We start from the raw sequence: 26,739 nt of genomic DNA on the forward strand, positions 1-26,739 counted from the left end.
ACTATTCTTAAGTAAATTCGTAAAAAATGAGGATTAACAATTTTTTGTTTTTTGTTTCTATTTCCTATTTTGCTTTAGTCAGCTAACAAGAATATATCGGTTAATTTAATTAAAATTAATATAGGAATATATTACAAATATCCCTATTCATTTTTGAGCAGTTTATATAAGTATATTCCATCGCTAAAATCGCTTTTAGACTAATTGACAGACAGCATTTATTTTGTATAAAGCTTAAGAAACTTACGTAAATGAAGGCATCAACAAAAGTAATAAATTATTTAACACGACTCTGGAACGATATTTTAATATGTGCTTGTAAGGTCGATTTGCAATAATCACAGCTAGTACCTCTTGCGCTTTGAAAAATTGTCGTAAATTGACCAGGTACCGTAATTAATTATTTTAATCAGTTTTCCTTTCCATTTTCAGCCTCCGGCGTTGATTGCGTTAAATCGTAACATTGGAACGCAAGCATTCAAAATATATAATTTTCCGTTAGAAATATATTAATCGCGAGGTCAGAGCGTTTGAAAGCACTTCATACTTTATTCAATAAACGTTTTCCTACGAAGTAATAATGCAAAATAAATACCAGATAACAACTTGGGGATCACATTATAGGTTGAAATCAAGACCGTTCCACATTGTAATAATAGGGAAATTTAGTGTGAGTTTGAAATAATTATGGGCTATGTAAAAGAAAGTTTATTAAAGTTTTGGCTCGCGATTATTGGTAGGCCACTGTTTTTGAATAAATATAGATTCGTTATGAGAAAATTGCAAATAAAACTTGTTATAAAGAAGAAAAAGAAAAAAGTTCATTTCAGTAATAGCCGAAAATCAATAGAAGGAAAAGCAACGAATACTGGAGCATCATTATTAAATCAACACCNAGAAAATGTTTTTCTGAAACCTACATCACACCAGACCGCATCTCACGATTTCTGAATAATTATCGATTAACGGTCACTAATCACCACACATTTTTTTTAAAGTATTTGCAACATGTACAATATACGTGCACAGGAACGACTCATCGGGTTTAAACATTTGGAAATTTCATTTATTCGTGACGAATTGGACTGCACTCTTAGAACTTTTCATTATACAATTTCGAAGGGTCTTAAAGGTCCAAATCTCTCTTTACGTACAAATGCCCATACCGCAGCAGTACCAGGATTCTGGATCGACTCCTGACAGGGGAGTGCCGCCAAAGAAGGCACATACTCGGGATAGATACTGAGTAGATACTGCCAGAAAGAAGAGGAGACGACAGAACACGTTTTATGATTTTGTGATGGTCTATGTAAGTGTAGCTTGCAACTAGCAGAGAAAAAGCTATAAGCAAGATCCTACACTAAAGAGCCCCTGGTTGAGTAACAACATTAAGCTAGCCAGCGAGTTATAAAAATAGAGGAGCCCAGAAGATCTACTCAGGTCGAAGTGTGAAAGGCCTTGTGTAAACGGCCACCTCTTTTATCTATTTTTTTTTTTTTCAAAAACCAAATTTACTTGAACTTTTTGTTTGTTGCATAATCTATCGTACTTTTCTACATGAGAGGTTGAGATGTTCAAATAAAGCTTACTATAAATATTTTAAATTGCAGATTTTTTATATGACACGTAACTTAAATGAGAAAGAGATGAAATTATAATGGTATTTCACGGTAATTGCAATTTAATTTCATTCCTTTTAATCGGAAATTCTAAAAAATACCTAATATCACAATAGTAATAATTATACCAATCAACACCTTAGGGAACCGGTATAGATATTAATAAATGTTCCAAAATTATTTTGACACTGAACTGAATGGTTTTCTCAGTTCCTGAAGCAAACAGGTTTATGTGTACATGTCCCAGTTTATGTTTGTAAAATTTTTTGGACATAGTTGGAAAGAAAGAGAGCCCAGGTTGCTCAACATTCGACTATGTCCGAAGCGGCAGTTTAGATGCAAATCTGGTAACACCACATTTGCACCATGTCTTTGAAAAATACTGACTTTTTATATAAACTAATTGTTACGAGTTTAAAAAAAAACTTAATATTATATTTCGTAAAAATAATTTATAATAACAATTGATACTTAGTTTTTCATTTCAATACGCTTTCAGTTCGCGACTAGAAAAGGCGGAATTTTAAGTAGTGGGTATGTGCAATTTCAATATTTTGCTAAATTACAATTAATTAAGGTTTTTAGTTGATATAAAAAAGTCAATGGCACGAGCGGGATTCGAACCCACGATCTTCGGCTAGATACGCCGCTGCTCTACCACTTGAGCTATCCGACCTCGATCCACTCGGACACTAACTTCCTATCTCAACTCCACCTTTTGGATTTTTTTGAGATGGGAAGTTGGTGTCCGAGTGGATCGAGGTCACTATAGCTCAAGTGGTAGAGCAGAGGCGTAATAAGCCGAAGTTCGTGGGATCGAATCCCGCTCGTGCCATTGACTTTTTTATATCAACTAAAAACCTTAATTAATTGTAATATATTAATTGGTCAAGCGGACCACGAAATTAGTGAATTTTGCGAAATACAAATTTGAATTATACCATACCTCAAACGAAATTGCGAATAAACGTTCACATTTGTTACCCGAGTAAAATATTAATTAAAGTTTCATCGAAACCTCGACATAATTTTTTTTTTTCTAATTGACCGTATCCATCGTGAATTTACTTTATTGGCTTCTCTTCAAAGTATGATTTTCTGATAAAAACAATTATACTGAATCTTTAAAACTGACTTAATTAATTTTTAAATCTAATCAATCACAGTCTAAACTAGCTAAAAGCTAAATAAATTTAATTATTATCAACTTATTCATTCTTAAAGAAATGGCTTTGAAATTTACTTACTGAACGATACATCCAGCAATAATAATTAAGTAAGGAAGTCCATCACTTACCTGAAAAATCAAAATATTATTAAAATTTCAATTATGGAGTAAAATATCAAGTAAAAAATTCACTTTTCTGCATTGTTTGAAAGGAGAAAAACCATTGTTTGTCCTTTACAAAAATCCAAAATGAAAATGTACGACTTGACAAGAATCATTGTAATGCGAATTCCTATGAATGGAAGTCAGGGATCACCGGGCATCTCGCCTGAAAACGGGATTTACATAAATTAATATTCATTCCTCGCCCGGTGTAATTGGCCAGTAAAAATGAAACAGGCACACGCAATATTTCTTCGGACAGGCGCCATAATACTTCCACCAAAGTAAGACGAAAAAAATCACGTATTATCCTTCATTAAGAATGTAGGTGTCGGGGGAAAAATGGAAGGAAAACGGAGTACGCACGTGGCCACGTGGGTTTAGTGAGACCATGTGTATTAATTGACTAATTTTGTCTTACTACTTGCCGTCCTTTCAGACTTAGAAACTAAATTATTAAATAGAAGACTAAATGAGCAAAAGAGCCGGCAGTCGACGATAAATATTTTATCAAAATAGCTTGTTCTTGTAGTTCTCTTTTTTCAAAGTGATACAAAGAAATTCTTCATTTTATCTATTTACTGAAAGCAATTAACAAAAAATGGTATGAACAATTCAATTTGAAAGCAAAAAATTTATATCATTTATGACGGACTATGTCGTGTTATTGACTTACCAAGCTAAATTAAGACTTGATTCTTGTGGATCTTTCCCCGTCCGCAGAATAGTGGCAAAGGAATTAAAAATAAAGACTGATTAGAATTCTAAAAAAAAGGGCTTTAATTAAAACAGTAAAAAAAGCAACAACAAAAGAATGGCGGCTCTGCCGTGCTTCAGCACATTATTTTTAAACAAGAAATAAATAACCAAACGCGTGCATTAATAAAAAAGCATTAACAATAAAAGGCTCACTGGCGTTGAATAAAAAGTATGACGCAGTCTTCAAAAACTGTAGATTAAGAAAGTGACGAATCCAAGTTAATGGCTCAAGTCCGCAAATTTCTTCCGATCAAAAACAACTTCCGACCTCAGGTAACATCTCTTTTTTTCCCAAAAGGGGAAATATTTATAATGCCAGAGCATCAACAATGATCGTATTTTGCTAAGTGGTTGAAGCGCCGAACACATCGGGAATGGATAAACCAGGGCAGTCTAGATGTTTCCTGAGGTCGGAAGTTATTTTTGATCATAAGAAATTTGCGGACTTGAGCTATTAACTTGCATTCATTGCTTTCTTAATCTACGGTTTTTGTCGATTTCGCATCATACTTTTTTTTTCAACGCCAGTGAGCTTATTTTTATTAATGAATGCGTTTGGTTATTTATTTCTCGTTTAAAATAATTTGCTGAAGCACGGCAGAGCCGCCAGTCTCTTGTTGTTGTTCTTTTTTTAAATTTTAATTAAAGTCTTTTTTTTTATATACAACTGTAATCAAATTTTTATTTTTTTATTTACTGTGCCACTATTCTTCGCACGGGGAAAGATCCACAAGAATTAGGTCTTAATTGTGATTGGTTTGTCAGTAACACGACATAGTCCGCACATATATTATATAACAAAATATAAAATTATTGATAAATACGATTTCTAATAGGGTTATAGCGTAATAACGAAAACGCTGTAAGCTTTAATTTTTGATATGGCACTTCAATTCGTACACTCATATTCCTTCATTGAACATTCTTTTGAAATAAGAAAATAGTTAAATAAAATTATTAACATAGTTGGGACATAAGAAAAATCTATATAGCTCATTAGTGACGTTCCGATACCATCTGAGTAAAGAATCGAATAATTTCTAGAAATGATCAATGATGGAGTGAGTGTGGGGTTCAATCTTTTTTAAAAAGATAGTTCCTACTCACAATAAGTTTTATGAAACCACAGCCTTTAGGGACCATGGGTGGGAAGAATCCGCTGGTATCATAGTGTCTGTAGTTCTGGGTTTTCTATATACGTCTATTTCTATTAGGTTGTTTATTATGGACAGTTTTAGGTCTAAAAAGTTCAAACAACCATCTTTGCCAATTTCCACTGTAAAATTTATATTACGGTGTAGAGAATTAATTAGTTGGAGGAATTCTTTCATATCCTCTAATGTTCCCGACCATATGCATAAAATATCGTCTACATAGCGTTTCCAGAAATGAACAGATTTAATTAATTTGTTCTTTGATTTGAAAAGATTTTTTTTGGAAATTATCCATGAATATTTCAGCACAAAGTGGGAATAGTGGAGACCCCATTGGTAACCTTTCATTTTGTAAAATTTATTATTGAATTTACAAAAATTAGATAGTAGGCATATATTTAAGAGGTCTGTTATATCTTACTGTGAGTAGGAACTATCTTTTTAAAAAAGATCGAATAATTTCTTTCGATACCTAGTATTTTTAGTAACGAATCTCGACTTTCGACACAAGTACTGGTATCCACGTTCTTCGGAAGTGTTCTTAAAAAATACCCGAATAGAAAATGAACTAAAATAGACAAATAATGTCGTTGGCAGGTTTGCTTGGGAACATTGGTTGTACAGGGATCCCTCCTCTATGGTCACTTCTATACTTCTTCATTACGTTGACAAACGTCAAAACAAACAATTTCATTCTGTTAATATCTCTCGTCTGAAAAATTGTGCTCAGTAATAAAAAACGAAATCGCTGACTTAAAACAACTCCAGGGTTTGCTTGGACCATTTGAATTTGTCACAAAATAAGCTTCTGGAGAGAATGAACTTTGGTTTCAATGAGTGGTGATTAGTGACCGTTAATCGATATTTATTTAGAAATCGTGAGATGCAATCTGGTGTGATGTAGGTTTCAGAAAAACATTTTCTTTATCGTGCCAACATTTCGATCTTTATTGAGATCATCTTCAGGGCCTGGGATTTACAAACATTGTTTACATATTACAGTTACATTTTGGATGAATATAGAAATACTTTGATTGAACATATAAAATATATTTTGCATTGTATAAATTCACTTTTCCACATCCAAAATGTAATTGTAATATGTAAACAATGTTTGTAAATCCCAGGCCCTGAAGATGATCTCAATGAAGATCGAAACATTGGCACGATAAAGAAAATGTTTTTTCCGAAACCTACATCACACCAGACCGCATCTCACGATTTCTAAATAAATATTTGGTTTCAACATGGTGTAGTGGAAGAAGATTAGGGTATTTCCTAAGCCTTAAAACGAAAATATTAATTTATATCCAGGTGTATGTATTTTTATTTTATTAAATACGTTAATAAATAAGTTGAGTTTTCAATTTTTTTTCTGTTACTGCCAAACCACTTTACCAATTACATAAATAAATAAGTCACTACCACTCTTTACGCACCAAATGTTCAAATGCTAATTGCTACTTTTAATTAATAGATAATCATCAGTATCGACTATTTTCTTTCGATACTTGAATACGATTGAACACTTCTTTTGATACCATTATCGAGTTCTGGAATCGAATATTGTTTAGTATCGCACGTCACTAAGAGTACTTTCTTTCCATTAAAAATGCGTGTATCCACAGTAATGGAAAAGTATTTGCAAAAAGGGCTGATTGTTAGACCAAAATTTCATCTATAAAGCGAATATTATGTGTGACAATATTGAGAAAAAGAGAAAGAGGAGAAATTTCTGAAGAGGGAAAGAAACAAGTATGGACAGGATCGTGTCAAAAGATTGATGGATGTCGTCATAACGGTGTAGAATCATAGATTTCTTGGAACGATCAGTGTCCGTGGGTTGAAGGGAATTTTTAATTTTCCTATCAATCTCACTCTGTTTAAACTTGCATCCCTTTTCTTCAACCTGTAAATCAGTTATTTCTGCGCGAGTTACATGTAAGTCAACTAAATTTCTCTGCGACTCTCTGTCGCTTTCACCTTGTTCTTGCCTGGAGTAGAAAGAAGCAATAGCTCTGTTTTAAGTTGCCAGCATTTCCGTATGGAAATTTTGCTTCAACAAGAGGCATGGGAAACATTTTTCATTTTTGTGATATTTAGATTTGGTAAGTGCATACACAAAAATAAAAGATGAGTAACTATTGAATTCTTAGTATATAATTATTAATAAGTACGTAATTACAGTATAATTTAAAATGAAAAAAAAGCAATATCCCCGTTTTATATATATAGCTTTCTAAAGTATACAGAAGGCTCCAAAACAAACGAAGGAACCGGATCTGGCGTTTTCTGTACAAGCCCAAAACATGAGCAACCAAATTCATTAGGGAAGTACTATCTGGTCTTTCAAGCAAAAATACATGCCATGAATGCATGTGCCCTGGAAAATCTTAAAAGAGATTACCCTGGCAAAAAAAATCCTCATAAGATCCGATAGCCAAGTAGCCATTAAAACAGTAGCATTTAAAAGAATCACATCAAAATTAGACAGTGAATGCATCCAAAATCTCCAAAACCTGGTGAAACACAACAACCTGATGATATCTTGGGTGCCAAGGCACAGAGGAATTTTGGGTAATGAAAAAGCAGACAGATTGGCTAAGGCGGATCTGCAAGACCATACATAGGCCCCGAAAAACTTAAGATAACAAAAACAAATATAGTGCGCATCGCAGAATGGATCCAAACAAAACGAAAGGAAAACTGGATAAACTCTAGCGACGCTAACAGCAAACTTATGATGAGACAAACCTCACCAAGACTGGCAAAATCACTGCTGCTGAGAGGGCAAACCTCAGAGGAGTGGTAGGACCACTCCTAGGACCAATGGTGCCAGGGCACAGAGGAATTTTGGGTAATGAGGAAGCAGACAAACTGGCCAGAGGAGGATCTGCAAGACCACACATAGGCCCCGAACCTATCATTGGGATAACAAAAACAAACATAGAATCCTCCATCGCAGAATGGATCCAAGCAAAACAAAAAGAGAAGTGGATAAACTCTAGTGGTGCTAGATACAGTAAACTTATGATGAAACAACCCTCACAAAGTTGGCAAAAACACTGCTGCAATTGGAGAGGGCAGAACTCAGAGGAGTGGTGGGACTACTAACCGGTCACTGGCATCTCAGAAAACATCTACACAACATGGGCATATACAACGATGATCCCATCTGCAGATTATGTAATGAGAAGAAGGAAACAGCCACCCATCTCATCTTGAAATGCGAAGCAACAGCTCAAAGGAGATTTAACCTAACACGAAAAAACTTAGGGACGTACCAGCGACAGTAAATGACCTGATATTTCTAAGGAGAAGGATTGACTATATTGCACTGAACTAAGGAATTAGGAAGGTATTATAAGTCAGCTGCAGTACCTGAGGAGCACAAACCCCGCTTCGTAGTATCCTTTTTACCATACCATACCATACGAATAGAGTACAGTGTTTTGTTTCCTAATTGAAACAAATTAAAGGTAATGTTTAAGATATAAACAGGAAATACAGATCATCAGTTTTGTTTACGTGTAATATGACTATTTCTATTTATTTTCAATACGATTTGAAAGAAAAGAAAAAAGCTGGTAAAAATAAATATCAATAGACATCGAAGTCTTTGGTAGTAATAATGCACAGCTACAAGCATTTCTACGAGAAACCTCAATGATGATTCGGCTGCATTAATAAGGTAATCTTATTATAATCTTACTGAAGCAGAGGAGAGGTAGCTCATATGTAGATAAAATTGACAGATTCATCAAGAACAGATGAAAAGATTAGGAAAAAGGCTGCTGCTTTCTTCCAAGTCCATGTGATCAGCCATGATGCAGTTCCTATTAAACTAATTCTACTAACAACATCCATGTACGATCAGAAATAACAAACTTTCGTCAAAAGGAACAATCTGTCGACAAATCAACAGAAACAACAAAAAAGCCTTTCAAACTGATTTATTGCTACCTTTTCGGGATTACAAATTCAAGGGATACAAAAATGACAATTCAAGCTTCAGATTATGACAAACCATTGATTCAGTTATCATTTAAAATGAATAATTCACCATTTGAGTTAAGAGGGTCAAATGCAAGTTTCCTAATTTTTTGAACATTAATATTTTTCTTGCATGAAAAAGTGTAAATATATATGGTTAGGGGCAAATGCATTGATAAACGGACCTAGGGTACCTAATATACTTAAAATTCCAATTACAAACTAGAATTTTCTAAAAAAAATTTATATTCGACATCCGCGCCTTGTAGTAACATCAGTTGTGTATCCTTTTTTTAAAAAAGATAGTTCCTACTCACAGTAAGTTGTTTTCTAACGTTCCGGATTTTGAGCCTTTCTTATCTTTAAAAAAAAGGATTGAACACCGCACTCACTCCATCATTCATCATTTCTATCAGTTGTGTATTTCTCATTTCTCATAAAATAAACCATCACATCATAAACAGTACTAAAATGAAAACCTTTTCCTTTATTACACTTGTATACGCGTTTTTAGGTTTTTATTGGAACTTTTGAAGGTTTTACTTCACGAAAATCCGGTTTTTAGTTATCAAATATCATGAACCAAATATTTCTCTTCTGATCAAAAATGATTACGTCCTAATGCATAGACTGCATGTAGTAATATAATGAGCATACGAGTAAGTGTTATACTTGACAGAAAGACAGCATTATTGAAGTTATGGCAATTTTTGGCAGAGTGTAATTTACGTTTTAAATATTCAAATTTCAACTATTGTTAATTTTGTTTTGTTTTTCTAAAACTGATAAATTATTTATAATTAAATATATTGCGCAATATATTCGGACGAATGGATAAAATAAATCACTGAGGGGTAATCTAGTTGCTATTTTGTACAAAATGTTTTTACAGTATACACTGAGAGGCAAAAATAGTGGCCACCCTTAATCATTGTAATCACTAATTCACTACTTTCGTGGTCCGCTTGACTAATTAATTCATGACAATTAATTAAGGTTTTTAGTTGAGATGAAAAAAAGTTAATGGCACGAGAGGGATTCGAACCCACGACATTCGGCTAGATACGCCGCTGCTCTACCACCTGAGCTATCGTGACCTCGATCCACTCGAACATCAACTCCCCATCTCAACCCCACCTTATGAGGTGGAAGAGCAGCGGCGTATCTAGCCGAAGGTCGTGGGTTCGAATCCCTCTCGTGCCATTAACTTTTTTTTCATCTCAACTAAAAACCTTAATTAATTGTCATTGTAATCACTCTTGGACAATCCTCGATTGATTATCGTACAACACTATTTTGTTCATTTTATAGGATTAGAGTTACATAAAACACTTGTGTTTACGATTGGATTTTATAAATCAAACTTTTTTTTTCTTTGTTAGCTTTTCTGTAAAAATGCTTTCTAACGTTCAGGTAGTTTGATTTTTTTAAGTTGTACCATTTTTAAATTTCAAATTTGTTTGAGTAGTGGTTTTAAGTGATTCAGATTCGGCCAGAATCATAGCATTGTTTGGAAAATGGAAGAAGTCAGGTGTATGTGGCCAGGGTAACATTCCCAGAATAACTCTCCGAAGGGTCTTCCACCGCCACCAAGATTCTGCAGGTTTCTCAATAAGGCGTGGATCAGGTCGCCATCGTGTCACATTTCACGGAGATGATGGTTTTATTGTTTCGGATGTACTCCGTAATGGACATTCTACCGCTGTTGATATCAAACAAAGACTTCAACAAGGTAGAAATGTTAACGTCAGTTTAAGCAATGTAAGGCGAAGACTTTCACAAGCTGGATTATGCGGCCTACCACTGGTCAAGAACTTCTGACAATGCGCAGAACTGCTAGATTAAGTTTCGCAAGAAATTACATCAGTTGGTTTGAGTAAGATCGGACTAAAGACTTGTTTTCGGATGAGTCAAGGTTTTGTTAGAGGTCTTCTGACGGACGAGAGAGGGTTTGGAGAAGAACAGGAGAGCGATATATCTACGCAACATTCCTACTCCGGAAAAGCTATGGAAGTGGTGGTTTAGGGAGGCATTTCTGTGGAAGGCCGCACAAACTTGATTTTCATCAAGAGTTCCCTGATGACTGGCGATACGTTGAATATATGTTAACAAAAGTTCCTTATATGCCACTAATTGGCGATGGTGACATAGCTAGGATCGTTGGTGACTACTCGGAACGGGCTTCAAATCAATGTTTGGAGTGGCCAGCATGTAGCCCCGACATAAACACTATCGAACACCTTTGGGACGAGTAGTCAAAGTGGGTAAAAAGTCGCCCATTGATGCCAGAGAATTTGCAGGAATAAAAATTGGCTATGTTGGAGAAGTATGAAAATATCGCTACATTTAAAACATAAAATCGAATACAAGCATGCAAGCGCAATGATCAACGCAAGAGGAGGAACTACTTCGTACTGAATTGAATATTTTTTTAATTGTTTCCATAGCAACATTTTTGGTAAATTATTCAGAAATCGTGAGATGCGGTCTGGTGTGATGTAGGTTTCAGAAAAACATTTTCTTTATCGTGCCAACGTTTCGATCTTTATTAAGATCATCTTCAGGGCTCAAAGAGTTTGTCTTCTGTGTAATTGTGCCATTCTTAAACAATGTTTGTAAATCCCAGGCCCTGAAAATGATCTCAATAAAGATCGAAACGTTGGCACGATAAAGAAAATGTTTTCTGAAACCTACATCACACCAGACCGCATCTCACGATTTCTGGATAATTATCGATTAACGGTCACTAATCACCACACATTTTTGGTAAATACTTTTACTCAGTTTATTTTGTTAATATCCAATAAACAACAGAAAATGAAACTTATAGCCATTAATTCGCTTTTATTGCCTCTCAGCGAGAAAGTATATCGTCTGTTAGCTTTTGTCTCATGACTTTACCATTTGATAAAACCAATCTATTTTGAAAATATTAACCATATATTAATCAAATGTAAAACACAATTTACATAATTAGTATTACAATGCTGCCACTGCACAATATCTTGATAGTGTTCACCGATATCATGAGTGTCCCAACTTTTATAGTGCATTATTATCTTTATAAAAAACATAAAACAGCAATATCTCAACACGACACGCAAGACTGGCACAATTACGCAGAAAACAAACACTTTGAATGAGTAGAAATACTTTGATTGGATATAAAATTTAAAAAACATATATTTTTTTTGCATTGTATAAATTCACTTTTTTCCACATCCTACAGGTATTTGTTAAATTTAAACAATGTTTGTAAATCCCAGGCCCTGAAAATGATGTCAATAAAGATCGAAACGTTGGCACGATAAAGAAAATGTTTTTCTGAAACCTACATCACACCAGACCGCATCTCACGATTTCTGGATAATTATCGATTAACGGTCACTAATCACCACACACTTTTATAGTGCATATAAATGTTATATCCAAATGGGCAAAGTTTCGATTTAGCAACCAGTAACCCTGATCATCGCCCAATTCCGAGATATCAAGATTTCAGATTAATCGACGTTTTCGTATTCGTATTTCCGAAGCCAATTAAATCCAGCCGCTGATTAGATGATTGGTTAATGATATATCTCCTCTCGGCTTTTACAAATAAGAATGATACGCAACCTCCAATCAAAAATGGTTTTATATTAACGGAAATCGTCTCGCAATACGAAACCCCTTACTGTGAAATTAATCAGACTACTTTTAATACAGCTAAAAAGTATTCAAATTCCACACGAAGCCTTCTTGACTTCTACACTGGAGGATGTTTCGCAAATCGGACCTATCGTTCGGAAAACAAACATGAATCGACAGATTTTAATGTAATAACATTTAAATAAATAAAACGTACTAAATTAAATAAGAAGGGGAAAAATTAACGATTCTCAGTGTTAAATTGTAGGGACAGGAGTTAGTCAAAAGGACAGGACTTAAAGGTGAATAGAGTTAAGGCAAGGGGAATGGAATTAAATAGGGAATAAAAATAATTAAATAGAAAACACTGGAGTTAGGTAGGGAAAAGGAAGGAGCGACTAAAAGCGGTGGATTTGTATGAGACGTGGGTGATCAGAAGGACGGGGACGAGTGTGGCCAATGTGTATAGAAGACTTAAATGTTAATAGATTATAAATATAAAAAGGTGAATAGGAAGAATGTGTTTGATAGCGGAAGGTGCCAAAGAAGTACGGCCTGCGATTTGAGAGGTACATCTATTTCAAACCACGATACATATAGACACATGAGATCTCTTTGAGGAGGTAAATAAGAACTGAAGAAAGCAGTTCGTGATTCTCTTGAGTCTGCTTAAGAAGCTGGAGAATCTTCCGTAGACAGCCATAATAAAAATGGGGGAGCACAAGGGAGGAAACCAGGAATTTGCGGTTGCTGATTGTAAACACTTGGCTTGCATGATAGAATTGGCGGAGGGTTGAGAAACTGCGATGGGAGATTTGGGAAATGTGGGGCTTCCAAGATTGGGTTTGATCAAGGACGATCTCCAGGCTCTTGATAGATGGATAAAAAGAGGTCAGTTTATTGTTAAAGGAAAGTGGATGAATATGAGATAAGGAATAGAGAAGAAGATGATATCCTAACACTATAGCCAGGGACTGTTTGATATTAAAAGAAGTCCAATTTCAACGGCTCAGGAGCCGATTACATTTAAGTCCACGTAAATTCGTGTTTTTGCGATTTGAAGGTCATGAGGTGAAAAGAAAGTAGATTTGAAATTCATCCGCGTAGATGTGATAAGTACAATATTTGAGGATGTGAGTAAGACAAAAACAAAAGAGAGGGCTATTTGCGACCGTTCGCACTGAGAGGAAGGAATCGTAAACCACCGCAGACACTGTAGGAGAAAGAAAGGGAATTGAGTTAGAAAGAAGAAGAAATGGTTTATCTGTCAAAGGCTTTAGATAAATTAAGAAGGGCTAGAATAGTAATTTTTCCTTGATCCACGGCCATTTGAACATCGGTAGAAATTTTTAAAACAGCCGAATTCGCCCAAAACGAAAGCCAGATTGAAGATGTACAAGCACGTTTGAAGATTCTAAGTAATGTGTGGTGATTAGTGGTAGTTTATCATTATTCGGAGATCGTGAGATGCGGTCTGGTGCAGCCATCAACCAATAACTTACATAAAGATTAATTAGTTGAAAGAAGTTATTTGGTCAAACGGATCACGAAATATAACGGATTATTTTTATTTATTCAAATTTTGAATGTTTATTCGTTGTGGGTTGTTTATTAAAATAAAGTTTCTTTGCAGTATCGAAACAAACATGTTAAATATCGCTTACAAAGAGAAAAGTAAGCAGTTTAGTATGAAAACAATAAAAAATTTACCGTTTAATTTATATTTTATGGCTCTCCACTTATTGCAAAACTACCTTAGCAGTAGCAAATTCCAATCGAAAAAACCTTTACAAGTTTAATCAAACTTAATATGTGTAAACTAAATTATATTCAATTAATTATATTTCTAAATATCAAGCCTGACATTATACTGAAGTAAAAATGTTTATATGTGTTTTTGAATTAAAATCTGCATTTCAAAATCAAAAGTATTAAATAGAAGTGCGTATTCGTAAAAACGGTAACGTAATTGATGTTGACTATTTTGAATCAATTAAAATTTTTATTTTACTATATTTCACTAAACCAGCAGGTTCAAGTCGTTTAAATACGTTTAACTAACTAACAACATGTACATAAACATGTAAAAATGTGTGGGGATTAGTGACCGTTGATATATGATTATTCAGAGATCGTGAGATGCTGTCTGGTGTGACGTAGGTTTTAAAAAAATATTTTCTTTACCGTGCCAACGTTTCGACCTTTATTGAGATCATCTTCAGGGCCTGGGATTTACAAACATTGTTTATATTTAACAAATACATGCAGGATGTGGAAAGAAAGTGAATTTATACAATGCAAAAAATAAAAATACTTTGATTGAATTTTTTTTTTTTTTGTTTTTTTTTTGATTGAATATAAAAAATATTTTTTGCATTGTATAAATTCACTTTCTTTAGAGTTATGATGGTATCAATTAACTATTACATAATCGCTTGTTTATTTCCTTAAGTTATTATCTCTCTTCATAATGATTATCTGAGTATCCACAAAAAAATAAGAAATGAAAAAATACGACTACAAGAATGCTTAAGATTCAATTTTATAGTTAGAGTTACAAAATTCAAAACTGACAAAAGCCAAAAAAATGGACAAGACATTTTTCACGTGTTCTATATTGTATTTTCTGTATAATCCCATTTTATTGTTGCTGCAGATGCCCAATTCTTCTTGTAGCATTGAGCAGTTCCCTTGTCGATGTTAAACGCGAGTAAACTGTTTTTTATGAGTATGACTATATAAAATTATTGCTGGCCATCACGTCAGGCGGACACGCAACCTCCATTCTCCCGACAAAAAGGCATAAGAAATCCTAGAAAACTATATACCTAATAAAATAGCTCATAGTAACACTTTAAATTATGTAACCGTAGCCTTGTTTTCAATTTACTTACAGTAGTAAAAATTCTTTTTAATTAGGTATAATCTAAAAACGCAGAAAGACTGGGCTTAAGGTAATGTATTTCTTGACTATTTTAGCAATTTCGACTTCCAGTCAAAATGTGACGCCATATAATAAGAGTTAGTGTGTTATTATTTTTAGATCGCAATCGCTTCACTAGCTAGGAGAAATTATAGAGAGATAAACACACGTTTTTATATAGCTTCAGGAAAACGTTTTTCGAAATCATAAGAAAAGGCTGCACGTTTCGATAGTTCTCTGGAAAAAGCAGAACCGTTTCAAGTCAGGTTAGGAGATCTAAAACGTCTTTATCTTATCATGTGATGCTGTCGGTCAACAAAACCGGCCGACTTACACGTGCTGCTCTAGTAATTGTGGTATCTCTCAACTATGCAACATGGTCATTTTACGGTCTAACTCTGTCAGCTTTGCTCTATCCTGTGACGGACTTCGGTTTCCTAAACTTACCTTAAGTCGGGGAAATGGCTCGCAGTTTCCAAAGCCCACGTACATCGAAATCAGCAGAGTGCGCTATGATGAAAGCGTGGGGGAATTAAAATAAAGAGAAGTAAAATGAAAAGTAAAAGTAAAACAAAACCTTCTTGACCAAAAATAAATTTATTAACTAATGGTAAAATTTATACAAACTAAAATAAACAGGCCTCAAACTTTCTTGTGGCAATTAATAATTAATAATTGATAATTGCCACAAGAAAGTTTGAGGCCTGTTTATTTTAGTTTGTATAAATTTTACCATTAAGTTAATAAATTTATTTTTAGTCAAGAAGGTTTTGTTTTACTTTTGCTTTTCATTTTACTTCTCTTTATTTTAATTCCCCCACGCTTTCATCACAGCGCACTCTGCTGATTTCGCTGTACGTGGCTTTGGAAACTGCGAGCCATTTCCCCGACTTAAGGAGAGTTTAAGAAACCGAAGTCCGTCGCAGGATAGAGCAAAGCTGACACCTGGTAGCAGAGATCAGGAGCCGAGACTTTATTAGCCCGAAAGTTGATTCACCTACCTCCTGTGATAGAAGGGGGCATTTGTCCCACCTAAACGTGCCCTTAGACGACCCCTAGCGTCTCGTGACAACTCAGAAAGAAGAATTGTGTAAGACCGAATGTAGTTATATGCACGACGAGATTGGTAAAAATAAGCATATAACAAACTGCTCAAAAATGAATAGGAATATTTGTAATTCATTATTATTCTATTAATGTAATTTAGTACGGATTTAGTTAAGAATATGAAGATTATATTGTTGTGTTCCAGTTTCCACCATGGAAAGACATCATCTTAAAAAGATTTATGCAATATTATTGTGAGACTGAGTTATCGAGGTGACCGGGAAGTGGATATCGCAGAGGCAGTTGGACTGGAAGTGCCAATAGGAGGTCTGGTAGTGGATCTCAGCGCAGTTTGATAATAAGATAGGGCAGAAATATTATCATTGCTACAAGATGGAACCCTTTCCATAGTGTCTGCCAAATCTTAAATGAAGTACAAGATGTTCGATAAAGCCTTCATCAACACAAACGATTCGTAAGTTGTAGGAACTTGGCATCACATCTTATGCCCATTTGAGACGACTTGCAGCAACAGCCCGCCACCAGCTGGTGAATATGGTGCAGCGAACGCCTGGAAGGGAACACCAATTGGACAGATGTTATGTTTACCGATGAGTCGCGTTTCTGTCTGTAGCAGACGACGAAGAGTCTACCGAGAACAGGGGAAGCGTACGATGCGCCAGTTCGTGCTCCCTTCAGTTCAGATTGGAGGACAGCGTGTAATGGCCTCGCTGGGATTTACACGGGACTCCATATTGTTGAAGGCAACCTCACCGCAGTTGGCTATGTCCAAGAAATTAACGAGGATCGATTTCTGGATGACAATACCAGACCTCATAGTGGCAGAGTTGTTCATCAATGTTTAGAAAACCGGGAATTTCCCATCCGCCCCTTCCTCATTGTCACCATACCTCCACAGGTGCTCTGTTAGCTAACAGAGAGAACATTTTACATAGCATTAATTTTTTTTTAAATATTGGGTCCAATAAACAAAATTATGGAATTAAAACCTTTTATTTTGTTATGTTCAAAATCTCGTAATTAAATTTTCCTTCTGTAAAAAACAATAATTTCTGATAAATTTTATCGCAATTTATAATAAAAATAAAATAAAAATGCAAGAGAAAGTAAATACTACAAAATTGGCAATATCTCTGTTCATTTTGAGCGGTTTATATTAATATAAATATTAGATAACAAATATTCTTTCTCACTTATTTTTACCTGTCAAATTCCTAGATAAAATAGGACCCAACACCACTTAACGAGGGCGCAGTATATTTGTGTATACCCCGACTAATAATCTACATCTACATCTATTTTTACCTGTTTACAAAATATAAACTTTATATAAGGTTGATATTATTGCCTCATATCTCATTAAAAATTGGGTTTTTATGATTTTATGATACTGCTTTCTTGTTGTTACATCAGTCGATGATTCCTAATAAGTTTTGAAATGATTTATACAACATTATGTTGTGTATGATTAGCCATCAGAATAGAACTGTTTTATCTTTTGATTCTATTTTTAGCCCTATCTAAAAATCACTCCACATTGTTTCCAAAATATGTCCATGTTCGGAAATATCGGGCTACTATTTATCTCGGTAATTTGAGCATGGAGAAGTTTAAGTTCCTGTATCTTCCTCCTGTATAATTTCCATTTTTCCTTTCGTATTATAGCTCTTGTTAAGGAGCGAAACCCCAGAGGGCGAACACTTGAGGTTCGAACCAGATTTACAAGCCGGCGCAGGGGAAGAGATTCCGCTCAAAAACGAGTATGCCCTCGAATTTGAAAAAGGACATCTTTTTTTACCGTACCAATTTCCTAAAATCGCCTATCTTTTTTAAACCTTGAGGCCCCTCTTTTCCTCTCTCCGTCAATGTCCGTTCGAATTTGAATAATAAATGGAAATTATTGCCGACCCACCAAAATATCATAGTAACTCACTACAATTTCCTAATGACGGACCATCAGTCGACATCAGTTGATAAGCCCGGATAAATAGAATTATAAGCTACTCCCTCAGATAGCCTTTCTTTAAACTCAAAGATTAGTCCTAAAAATAAATTATTTGTACCAAACGTATTGTATTGTTGAAAATGATTATAATTAGCAATTATTCTTCAAAATGGTTTTAAAGGCGTTTAGATGAGCCCGAATATATAATAATAACTGTTTAGTACATCAACCCTTCACACGCAACGCTCGAACTTTGCCCTTCGTCCACTTCTTGTAAATATTATTATCAGCATTTTTTTAAGATTAAATTAAGTTCCACATTGTATAATATGAACTGAATTTATATATTTATCAATCTTTGGAGGAGAAAGGCTATGCCATCGCATGCAATAATTATTGAAGATTAATCCGTGCGACAAGTAGACCGCCCTCATAAAACCGCAAATGGCATTGATGAAAAAACAGAAAAATAAAGGAGCGAGAATGCACCCCCGCTTTAGTACCATATTAGATGCGTTTTTAATTATACTTTGCTGTTAAGTACACAGGGCCGTGATGAAGTGCATGCGACATTGAACTTACACCTGCACATCTGTCGCAACAACCAAACGCAGCTTTAAAACTCACAAAGTAGTAACTTACTACTCTTAGTTGATGTTTTGACATTATAAATGTTGATTATGTTTAATATTATCAACATAAATAATACCAACCGTTGAAAAACCTGCTCTAAAACCAGTTTGACATTCGCTCAGTATATTATTTTTTGCCCACATATTCAATCTTATGAAAAATCCTGGATAAGGTAAATTAAAAAAAAAAAAAAAAAACACAATCAGGCAGTGGCGTATCCAAGGGGGGGGGTGTAAAAGGGGAATTACCCTCTTTTGGAGCCAAGTGAAGATGTATGTTATATGTAATATATCTTAGTTTAGCCTTAATTAAGCGAAGAGGTTTATATTTCAGGATTATATAAAACTTGATATGCTACCTCTGATAAACCTTCCCTAAATTAAATCAGTTTCCTCTTAACTTGTCACGCTTTGACTTTTTTGTCTCGATCACTCGATTTAATATCAAGAAACCTGTATGTTGATGTTTAATTTTAGGTAGAAAAATCTAGCGGTCGCATTTTTGGTCGCATGCCAATGAAATTTAGCAGGGTGGTAAAGAATCCTATAAGGATTGTTTTTCAGCCAAGTCGACTTGAGGTCGCAGGGTTATAGGCGATTAACGGTCTGTAGACAGTGAGGGGAAAGGGCAGATGGAAAATTTCCAGATTTTCTAAACACTGATGAACAATTCTACCTCCATCTGGTCGGGGAATGTTATCCAGAAATCGACAATCCCTGCCGATGAGAACCCTGGTTTGAGGGATGTATTCCTCGATAATTTCTTGGACATAACGGTCTGCGGTGAGGTTGCCTTCAACAATATAGAGTACAGTTCGTCCTCCAGTGTAAATCCCAGCTCAGACCGTTACACAGCCTCCTCCGAACTGCACTAAAGGGAACCCACCCAGGGAGTTGTGGCCCACTCAATGTGGAACTTCAGTGACGACCGGTGGTATAGTGTGGTTGAGGCTCGAGACCCAGAAACGGCTCACCTCGAGTCCTCATGCACGTCCCTTTCTCAATCCAGGTTCCTTCATTCTATCCTGTGACCCGCTCCTAACCCTTGATTACAAGTGGGGTGTCCGGGCGCCAAAATAAAGGTGTAGCCCAGAGGGGCAACCTCTCTAAAGTACATGCCGTATTCGTGTCGGCCTCGGGTCCGCATGGGCGGCGGCTGCCTTATCAGAGAGTTAGGGTACCAGATCCTGTCCTCATCCAACCATCGGAACTAAGGGGTAACAGAAATGTTCCAAAATCCAGCCCATGTTACACTGGGAATGGATTCGTAGTGGTACGTGGTGACGCCCCTGGCGGGAACTTAGAGAAGAGGTTGTCTTCCACCTGTGACGTTCGCACGAAACTTGCGTGTGACCACCGTTATACACCAGGCCTCACGGGATACGGTGGATCGGAGGGCAGCGTATAGGCGTTGAGGACGCGATGATTGTGCTGGATAGTCCCTCGAATGCGTGAGTAGTGGCGGATGGGCACGAGTAGTGAATCGGTTGCTCCTACTCGAGTATGCTTTGCATGTAGGTGTAAGCTAAGCTCGATAGAAGGCTTTACCGTAGGCGGAACTCCTCTAGGGGGTGTTTAGAATTTCCACTTTAAACGAAACCGCGGCCGGAGCAGATTCGGAAGTTTAGACGCTAGAGAAGCCCAATACTCTGGGAGATAGAGTCGCCTTCTCTACCTAGGGAGTGTGCGGGAGACCGAGCTGTTGTATTTCGGTTTAGGTAGCCCTTTGCGCGCGGCGTACGGTCTGATGCTTCATGCAGACCCGGCCACTAGGAATGCACAAGCGAGGAGCGTGGTTGTCTTAGCACTTCGGGGCGAGCTGCCTCTACACCAATGCTGCGGCGGTAACTCCATCCTGTCATATGCGGAGGTGCGTCAGCTCTCATCTTGAGAATCAAAACGTCCGATAAGGCCGAATAGGCTAGGTGCGGACGTTAAACATCCTCAGAGTCCTTTTTAAGATGACCGAATATGCGGGAACCTCATGCAGTAAAGGGAGCACGAACTGGGGCATCCCGATAGACTCTTCAGCGCCTGCTATCATTACACAGGCAGAAACGCCAGACTTCAGTAAACATAACAGCATTCCAATTGGTGTTTTCTTGGCGAGCTCGTTTGTGTTGAGAAAAGCCTTGCCAATACACCTTGTACCTCGTATAAGATCTGGCGGCACTAAGGAAATGGTTCCGTCTTGCAGCAATGACAGTATTTCTGTCCTCCCTTAGCATATTTGTTTAAAAAGTGAGTAATCATCATGTATTTTCTATTTTAAAATTAATAGAAAACAAAGAAATTACTACTATTTTTAATTTTGAGCAGTTTACATTCTTTATAGCTGTTGTAATAGGAGAATATTTATAGAATGAAGTGCTAGTTCAATTTGATAACAATTTTAAGTTTAAAAATATTTAACGTTAATAAGTAGAAGTAGGCTATTAAGATTTATCCACCATTGATAAAAGCACCATAAAAATGGAATCAATAAAAACCATAAATTCCATGCATGTAAACTAATTTATATTGCACGAAAGAAAAGTTGTTAACAGTTTCAACATGGTTTGTCCGTGAAATGGGTTGGTGAAGAAGATCCTAAAGTAACGGATACTTTAGTATTTAGAGTGGGGATTGGAGGAAAAAAACGTTTGAATGGACCTCATTCACTCTTGCATTCCAAAGATTATCTATCTTCCGACCCTACTCCATCCAGTCCGGGCCATTAGAATGGCTCTTTCGTAACTTCGGTTTTGACGTCTCTTCCTTTAATTAAGCTCTTCTAAATCACGCTAACAATAACAGGAAAAAATACACACCTCGGCTATGAATCTCTCTATCAAATCTCATGTCAGTTAAATTTACAGACAGAGACCAGGAAATAAATTTACACCGACATTAGCATAATGGACTGTTGTAATTTGAACTGATGTTGTATGTTTTATTGCAAATAATATTTTACTTATGTTGGAACACCTTCGAGAATGTATAATTTTGAGGTACAATGAGATCGGTGAATTCTTTGTAACAATGTGTGGTGTTTAATGACCGTTAGTTAATGATTATTCGGAGATCGTGAGATGCGGTCTGACGTGACGTAAGTTTTAGTGTAACACGACACGCAAGAATGACACAATTACGCAGAAAACACTTTGAGGCCTGAAGATGATCTCAATAAAGATCGAAACGTCGGCACGATAAAGAAAATGTTTTTCTAAAACCTGCGTCACACCAGACCGCATCTCACGATCTTCGAATAATCTCTGTAACAATTTTTAAACAGACATATTAAGATTAAATAGGAATAAATTAAATTCATTTAAGAACTTATCATTTACTAAATTACTCTTTTGAGGGAAGAAACGTTATTATGTCTCCGGCATAGTTTCCTTATCTATTACGAGTTACAACATCTCTAAACGAGTATTCATTTTCTCTTGTGTTTTAGTTCTTTAGTTTGGTGGTGAAAATTGACGAGCTCAGAAAGTCAGTTATGCATTCGAGAAGAGGGAAAATACTTTGAGCATTTCCTCTGAAAAGTTCCTCCTTTGTTTTTAGGTGCTTGCTACGAGAAGAACCATGGCATTTTATTGTATGAAGCTTTCTGGTAGGTTTTTGTGAGATTACGATGTGTCATTTTTATTTTACAAAGCGAGTTCTAATTGATTTATTTCTACCCCACCTTCAAATTTACCTTAGCTCACGTTTTCGAACATTCAATTGTTATTTATCAACTCTACTAGAACGTTATTTAAAAACCTGGATATATCAACGTAAAGCATATTAGATGAAGAAGTTTTTGTAAAATTTGACAAGTTTTTTTTTGTAACCTCAGTACAACGTGCAATCATGACCAAAATTTTAATTTTTGTAATTTTGACATGTTCCAAATTATATTGGCTAACATTTTATGTCATTCAGATTATTGCAAAGAAGTATCTTACAGCAAATTTAGCGTTCTTTCAAATGGTGTAGTTGGATTTGTTGTAATCTCAACATTTTGGAAGTTGTAAGCGTTTTTATGTGGTAAGGAAGTAAAACGTTGAAAAAACCTAAATTGACGAATATCTTCAAAATAGAGAACTTTCCGAAAATTTTCTCCTGAGCATTTTTTGCTCCAAACGAAGAGTAGAATCGATTCCCTGAGTTTCGTCAGAAGGAACTGGGACAACCAGTATACATTCTTTACTGGACTCTGGAAAACTCTGGAAAACCTAGGAGTAAGCTGTCTCTTCTGGAGTGGATCGATTATTTTCTGTCGGGAGATCCTTTATGGTTAAGATTCGGGGAAGGATTATCCTCAGGGCTCACATTCGGGGCCAGAGTTGTTTATGATATTTTTAAATTTTTATTTATTTATTTTTAATTTAAATTTTATTTTTTCCCAGTCATTCCTTACTTCCTCATTCGAGCAATGTACTTTACTGCAGGAGGATCTGGACGCATTTTGGGCTTGGTGCGACCGTGATAATCTTAAATTAAATGAAAATAAGCACAGATAAAGTCACACGATTTTACAAGAAAAAAAGTCGCGAATGAAATTGATTTGGTTGTTTATAAATTCAATGGTTATCCCATTGACGACGTCGGTCCCATCTCAGACCTTGGAGTTATTTTTAATAAGAATTGTGATTTTCGTGACCACCTTGAAGCTGTTCAAAACAGCATTTAAAAACTTGGGCTTCAATAAAAGGCAGACGGTATATTTTAAAAATCTATTAGTCATAAAAATCCTTTACCAATCACATGTTCGTTGCTATTTTGAGTATGCAAGTATTATTTGGTCGACCGGATCAGACAGCGGATCGTCCATGATTGAGCAAGGAAGGCATCTAAATTTGCTGTATAAAATGTGTATAGATGATAATAGTGAGCTTCCTTGTACAGAAAGACTGAATTTGGTCGGACTTTTTGAACATGGAAGAATTTTGGCTTCGGCCTTGTTCTTATGGAAGATACTTAACAGTAGGATTGATTCCCCGATCTTTTCCTGCATTAGTATTAGCCATTTCTGTGAGCTATTCTATTTTTACCAACATAGGACGAATTATGGGTCGGAATCTGTCTTTTTCGGATAGTCCGTCACATTAACCGATATGAATATGTCGCGGACCCTTTCCCCGTACCCTCTGACTCCTTCCCAGTTTTCAAAAAGACGATTGTATTAGGATTAAAAGAGTGAATCATTGAGCCCTGTTTATTTATTTTTATTTTTTATATTTTATTTAATTATTTATTTTGTGTATTACAAGTTTTTTGTTATCTATTGCAGTTAGTATCTAGCTATAATCTATTCTTCTTAACTTTTCTCAATTTTTATATTCTGAATTTTTATATGTGTTTTTTTTACTCTTGACTGTTCAATTTTGTGTCATTTCACACTTTTGAACTGCAATAAAATAAATAAATAAATAGTACCACTTCTCTTTTTCTTTCCAAACGGAAAAAGTCTTCAACATTTACAATCAATCAATATTTTGTATTTGAGGTTTTTAGTTGAGATAAAAAAGTCAGCGTCACGAGCGGGATTCGAACCCACGACCTTCGGCTAGATACGCCGCTGCTCTATCACTTGAGCTATCGTGACTTCGATCCACTCGGACACTAACGTCTCATCTCAACCCACCTTTTGAATTTTCTCTCAATTTTTGCCATTTTTCAAATGTCGTGTAATCTATTTGATTCTCGGCGACAAATGAAACGGCCACGGAGAGCTTTAGTGAAGATATACTTCATTTTAACTGATTGAATTCACTAGTTTTCGTGGTCCGCTTGACCGATTAATATCTTTCAATTAATTGAGGTTTTTATCTCAACTAGACACCTCAATTAATTGAAAGATATTAAACTAAATGAACTATGATGAGGACATCTAAGGACCAATACTAGCAAGCGATTCCCCAAATTGCGCGACAAATTCCAGTAAGGGCAGAGTAAAATACCATAAATTTATTACCACTTTAGGTCAATTCAAAGTTAAGTTAAGGTTAATTCATACAAAATTAATGCCAAAATAGAAGAAATTGCAGAAGAGGACCGATCTGTCGAGTGGTTAGATGGCCTTCGACTCGTAATTGCCACGCTAGTGATTCTGGGTTCGAATCCTGACATAGTACAAAGAAATTTACTTGAGAATAATAATAAAAAGTGTTCGAAAGTGGTTCACCCCTCGCCTCGACATCCAACGGATAGTCAAACTTTAAACCTACCTTCATGATCGGCTTTACTGTAGTAGAAGAAAATACTGAAAATTGACAGTTGATTATTGTAAATGTTAACGATACAACTGTACGGTGTGACAAGTCCGACAAATTTAGGCTAAATGATTGTAAACATTGACCGTATTAATCGGTCAAGCGGACCACGAAAACTAGTGAATTATTTTGTACGTTAAAAAAAAAGGAATCAACGACACCGAATTTAATAAATGCTGTATGGTGCAACGGTGGAATATCTTTCTAAATTACTAATCAGGGAGAATGTAGTGTAGTGTGCCTTGTATGTAGAGAATAAGTTTGCATCTAGACACTCTCTCATCTCGCAAACACACAACTATGACTTCTTCGTTGAATGCTTGATCTATCCAAATTAAGTTTTGGGTGTAGTCGTATTAAGTAAATACGTGATTTTGTTATAGAAATTCGTATTTGTCAATTATTGAGTGCCACTTTGGTTTTCCTTTATTAGGGGCCAAATTTGCTACGATTATCGAAGTGTTCAGCGAACGATTTCCGATTCAATTATCAACTGTGCTTAACGGATCGCTTTCTTATGCGTCTACTTTTTCAAAGTGGAATTATTCATTGACTCTTTGGATTATTGGCCCAAATACCAGAATAATATTGTATATTCTCCGAGGGCTAAACATCCGGGCAAATTTCAAAAGTGGGCGTTGGGCAAAGAGCGAGATAACCCGGCCCCAAACTATCCGCTTAATTGAATCACGGTTACCAATTCAATTTACTGCAGATGGGTGTAATTGCTTGTGATTCGGCGTCGGATCGGATTTTATCCGATGGGCATCAATCCGGACAGGACACGACTTCTCTCTTCACTTCTAACACAGCCTCAAATTTGTAATTACTTCCATTTTGTTCCTGGTGCGTATGAATTGGTGAAAATAAAAAATGTAATGATTGTGGGAAGAGGCGGGCTTCCATTTTTCTCCTCATTACGACTTTAAAGGTAAAAGGACTAAAATCCATGCCTTACATTATATTTGTCGATTGTTTATTTTTCTTCTGATTCCCCACAGCAAAAACCTTCTAAAATATTTTGCCTTAATCATAATACATTATAAAATTTATTGTGAAATTCTTTTACAATGATCCGAACGCCTGCGAGGCTGATTACTGACATCCATTCGTCTGTCGCCAGGCATTAATCCAGTAAAAAGATTTAAGTCGTAATCTATCTAATTTAAAGTGGCTACCAGCACGAAAAAGTTCTAAGTTTTAGAGAACTAAGGGTGGTTCTATATATTATGCTTTCAAGAGGAATATCACGGGTCACAAAATTGATTTTATTAATGATTCTGTTACCGTTATGACTTTTGTACATACACTCCTCAGCCAATTGTACGTACTTCGGGTTTATCAAACCCTTCTTCCTGGGATGTAGATTTCTTTAATTTAAATAATCTTAACTCAGAAATAAGAGTTTCATAGGGATATGGTCAGAAAGTAAACATTTAAC

General features: G+C 35.7%; 1 protein-coding gene across 5 annotated transcripts in view; it reads right to left on the minus strand.

Annotated features, from left to right (window-relative positions):
• Nucleotides 1-26,739, minus strand: part of LOC106665780 (Krueppel-like factor 9) — a 222,911-nt gene that overhangs the window by 124,396 nt on the left and 71,776 nt on the right. The gene's annotated exons all lie outside the window — the stretch shown is intronic.

Source organism: Cimex lectularius, unplaced genomic scaffold (genome assembly GCF_000648675.2).
Source record: "Cimex lectularius strain Harlan isolate CLEC.00 unplaced genomic scaffold, Clec_2.1 scaffold129, whole genome shotgun sequence".
NCBI classification, from domain to species: Eukaryota; Metazoa; Arthropoda; class Insecta; order Hemiptera; family Cimicidae; genus Cimex; species Cimex lectularius.